General features: G+C 54.5%; 1 non-coding gene across 1 annotated transcript in view; it reads right to left on the bottom strand.

The window, feature by feature from the left end:
• Positions 1 to 1,039, bottom strand: part of LOC124764842 — a 1,909-nt gene extending 870 nt beyond the window's left edge. Inside the window, exon 1 of the ribosomal RNA XR_007012825.1 lies at positions 1 to 1,039. This exon is cut by the window's left edge and continues 870 nt beyond it. This is a non-coding gene — a ribosomal RNA (small subunit ribosomal RNA).
• Between the last annotated feature and the right edge of the window lie 3,961 nt (positions 1,040 to 5,000).

Genomic DNA, 5,000 nt, shown 5'->3' with positions numbered 1-5,000 from the left:
TTTCGCTTCTGTTCGTCTTGCGACGATCCAAGAATTTCACCTCTAACGTCGCAATACGAATGCCCCCGCCTGTCCCTATTAATCATTACCTCGGGTTCCGAAAACCAACAAAATAGAACCGAGGTCCTATTCCATTATTCCATGCACACAGTATTCAGGCGGGCTTGCCTGCTTTAAGCACTCTAATTTGTTCAAAGTAAACGTGCCGGCCCACCGAGACACTCAATAAAGAGCACCCTGGTAGGATTTCAACGGGGTCCGCCTCGGGACGCACGAGCACGCACGAGGCGGTCGCACGCCTTCAGCTCGCCCCACCGGCAGGACGTCCCACGATACATGCCAGTTAAACACCGACGGGCGGTGAACCAACAGCGTGGGACACAAATCCAACTACGAGCTTTTTAACCGCAACAACTTTAATATACGCTATTGGAGCTGGAATTACCGCGGCTGCTGGCACCAGACTTGCCCTCCAATAGATACTCGTTAAAGGATTTAAAGTGTACTCATTCCGATTACGGGGCCTCGGATGAGTCCCGTATCGTTATTTTTCGTCACTACCTCCCCGTGCCGGGAGTGGGTAATTTGCGCGCCTGCTGCCTTCCTTGGATGTGGTAGCCGTTTCTCAGGCTCCCTCTCCGGAATCGAACCCTGATTCCCCGTTACCCGTTACAACCATGGTAGGCGCAGAACCTACCATCGACAGTTGATAAGGCAGACATTTGAAAGATGCGTCGCCGGTACGAGGACCGTGCGATCAGCCCAAAGTTATTCAGAGTCACCAAGGCAAACGGACCGGACGAGCCGACCGATTGGTTTTGATCTAATAAAAGCGTCCCTTCCATCTCTGGTCGGGACTCTGTTTGCATGTATTAGCTCTAGAATTACCACAGTTATCCAAGTAACGTGGGTACGATCTAAGGAACCATAACTGATTTAATGAGCCATTCGCGGTTTCACCTTAATGCGGCTTGTACTGAGACATGCATGGCTTAATCTTTGAGACAAGCATATGACTACTGGCAGGATCAACCAGGGAGCTGCGTCAACTAGAGCTGAGCAGCCGGCCGCCCGGGAGTGTGTCCCGGGGGCCCGCGCGAACACGCAAGCGTCCGCTCAATCATTCTGCAAACAGGAGGAGGCTGAGCTCCCCTGCACAATACACCTCGAAACCCTCTCAGGTCCCGGCGGCGCGCAGCGCCGTCCCAAGTACTTGGTCGGGTTCGAGAGAGGCGCAATCGCCCGGAGTTAGGCGAGTAGGACGCTTTCGGTGCGACCACCCGTGCTCCCAACTGAGCTTGCCGCTGCCGACAGAGGCCCGGGAGCGTGCTGTCGTGGCATTGCCGGCGGGAGACAACACGCGCCACCTACGGTGACCGGCAGCTCCAACGCCAGCGCCACAGAAGGACAAAAGCCCCACTTGGGTGCCGAAGCGAACTCTCCCAGCACAGCGCACGCGCCAACACATCCGCACAGCTGCGATACAAACCACCAGCGAGAACCGCTGGGGCGACCGAGCAGCAGACGGCGTCGCGGCGCCGAGCGCCGGGCGGCGGCGCATCCTCAACGCACACAGTCCTCAATCGGACCAGCACACTGAAGATGTCCACCGCGCTTCGCACCGGGCCCGCGAGGACCTACTTTGGCCGCACGGCGCCGCGCGCAGGGTGCGCCGGCGCGCAGCTGCGACGCCTGCCGCGTCCGTCGGCCGGCGCGCCTGCCACTGGCCGCCCCCACCAGCCGGCTGTAGCGCGTGCGCCCACGCACCGCGCGGCCAGCACGCCGGGAGGCGCCCCCTCACCGGCCGGGGACGGTCCCACCCAGCCACCGCCGCGTATCGCTTCACACCCAGATGCCGTTCAGTTTCGTCGGCATGGTGGGTATCGCTGGAACAACCGGTTAGTACCTCAACCTATCGTCGCCATCACCGATTCACCCCTAGCGAGAACAACCGCACCACAACAGGTTACCATTTGTTCATTTGCGTAACTTCACCAGAAAACGCAGGCGTCCATCGCCATTTGCAACTTCAACGATTATTGCATGCCTGTGTCAGGTGTCACGCCACACTACGTCTGCCCACATACACGCAACAAAATGTGCACGCCTAGACAATACGTGGAAGGTGGCCCCCGTACGTATGCGATGTCCATTGCTCGAACGACTGTCAACCGGCCTCTGTAGCATGTCGCAGATATGGAACGCGGTGCACCATGCCATCACGGTGTGTGAGGAGAGACGACTAGGTCCGAATACATCAACAGACAGCTCATGCTGATCGCCATCCACGGCGTCCGTTCCTCCCACACGTCTCTATGGCGTACCACACTGCAATCCAGCTCTCATAGGGAGACGACACGTAGCTGCGTGCACAATATTTGCACTGTATGGTCCGCCGTTTTTGGGCGCAGTCGTTGTGCGGTCACACATGTGCCACGATGTATCATTCAGTACATAAGGACGAATGTGCAGTACAGATTGTGGTTCACGCGTACGACATCAGCGGACAGTTGACACAGGCCGCACCACAACGTAGCCTGAGTACGTCGCATGCGAAGGGCATTGAACATGCAAACTTCTCACCAACCAGCTTGCGAAGGCAGGGGGCAAGGTGGGGACGTGGGGAGGGGCGGCATGTACGTCCTGCTGCCATCCACATTACAGTGTACAGCAGGAGCATGTGGAAAGTGAGCAAGACTTGCAAGGTGTTTAACATGAAGCGATACACAGGGGTGCGGGCAGTGCGAGTAGCGAACTATATTGCGAGGGTTGCGGGTGGGCAACACTACAGTAATTGAACGAGTCGTATAACAATTACAGAGCAGGTTTAGGCGACAACGTGGGTTACGTTAAGGCGACAACATGGGTTAGGTTAAGGCACAACATGGGTTAGGTTAAGGCACAACATGGGTTAGGTTAAGGCACAACATGGGTTAGGTTAAGGCACAACATGGGTTAGGTTAAGGCACAACATGGGTTAGGTTAAGGCACAACATGGGTTAGGTTAAGGCACAACATGGGTTAGGTTAAGGCACAACATGGGTTAGGTTGAGGCACAACATGGGTTAGGTTAAGGCACAACATGGGTTAGGTTGAGGCACAACATGGGTTAGGTTGAGGCACAACATGGGTTAGGTTGAGGCACAACATGGGTTAGGTTAAGGTACAACATGGGTTAGGTTAAGGTACAACATGGGTTAGGTTAAGGTACAACATGGGTTAGGTTAAGGTACAACATGGGTTAGGTTAAGGTACAACATAGGTTAGGTTAAGGTACAACATAGGTTAGGTTAAGGTACAACATAGGTTAGGTTAAGGTACAACATAGGTTAGGTTAAGGTACAACATAGGTTAGGTTAAGGTACAACATAGGTTAGGTTAAGGTACAACATAGGTTAGGTTAGGTTAGGTTAGGTTACACGTTGTTGTACGGAAAGGTGTAGGGGGGGGGGGGGCGGGGGCGGCAGGTTCGTTGATAGTGATTATAGTAAGTGAATGCTTGTGACATGATCAGATTTGTCACGTCAGGATGCACCTTTGGCTTATTAGAGGCGGCGCTCCAATTCTATGCTTGTGTGAGACCTGTGTCTTTGACTCATGTCATTGTTTGTGCGCTGTGACAGGAGGTACTATTGTGATGTTGGGTGCACCGTTGTATAGGACATGTGTGGGTGTTGGTGCCTGGTCTGCGCAATGGTGGATGTCGAAAGGCTGGGATATTGTATTTTCCGCACGGACCTCCTGGTCTGGTTGTGATAGTGTGGATTGTGTAATGTGGCGGAGAAGATGCACTGGATGTTGTTCCATGCTGGTGCTTACATATTGTATGTGCGCCTGTTAGAAGCAGAGAGTGGTGCGTGATCAGAGTGTCTGGCTGACGTGTGGTTCCCATTTTGGGCAGACTCTTTCAGCATGTATACGGACAGTTGTGTATATTTGCTGTAGTTTGATGGCTCTGCATTGATTACTAATCAGCGCCGTGTGTACGGGTAATCTGGTTCCAGTCCAAAATGTTCCATCTGTGTACATTAGTGACAAAGACTCCCCCCATGCAGTGGGGCTCGGTCTGTTATAACTCTTCCGCGTAATATATTTGCCCCACGTTTTTGCGACTGCGAGTGCGAGTGCAACGCGCATGGGGACCGACATGCTGATGGCTCGGTATCGGACGCCGTACAGTGAGCAACGCGATCGCGTCTCTCGCTCGTAAGTGGTACAGGTCGCGGCTCATGTATACGGACAGCGGGAATGTCGCATATTGGAAATAACTCTTCATGAAACGCAAGTTATAGGGGTGGATTGCACTTTACGAGTGCGGGAAACGTCCGCCGTTCATCCGCTGGAGGTGCGAGTTTGGCGGTTGGGGTGGTGCACGAACGGGTGCGGGTGGCGTCATTGCCGGTCCACGGCTTCGTGCGGCAGAGCCACTGGAGATTGGGTGCTATGGTCGACAGAGGCTGCAGCCTTTGTGGGTGGCGTCGAAAGGCGGCCACTGTGGCGCCATCGCTGTCTTAGTCGGCTTGGCGTCTCATAGATGGCGGTAGCGTCGTTGCAGGAGGTCATGTTGCGGGAGACCTACAGATGGCGGTATGTTTTGTGGTGCGGACGTAGTGTTGTCAGATGCGCATAGATGGCGGTATTGCATGTGGTGTCGCCCTATTTTCATAGATGGCGATACTGTTTTGCCGGCATGGGTGGCGTAGTTCCGTCGGATCCCTGTAGGTGGCAGTGTGCTATGTCTACTGTCGACACCCACGGCCACTATCTATCTATCTATTTCCTAATACCTCGCCCCCCCCCCCCGCCCCTACAGACTTATCACCACACACACTAACCGCCCCGGGGACTTGCCAACGACACACCCTATCCCAAGTCTATTTTCTTGCGGAGCATCATGTGTTATTATATTTTATTTCACATCCATCGGTTAGGGGTACTGGCGTTCACCGGACGGCGGCGGTGGACGCCGTGGTACCACGGGACGGCGACAACGTACCAGA

The sequence above is a fragment of the Schistocerca piceifrons genome, unplaced genomic scaffold (assembly GCF_021461385.2).
Source record: "Schistocerca piceifrons isolate TAMUIC-IGC-003096 unplaced genomic scaffold, iqSchPice1.1 HiC_scaffold_647, whole genome shotgun sequence".
NCBI classification, from domain to species: Eukaryota; Metazoa; Arthropoda; class Insecta; order Orthoptera; family Acrididae; genus Schistocerca; species Schistocerca piceifrons.
This window is presented reverse-complemented; position numbering and strand designations above follow the sequence as displayed.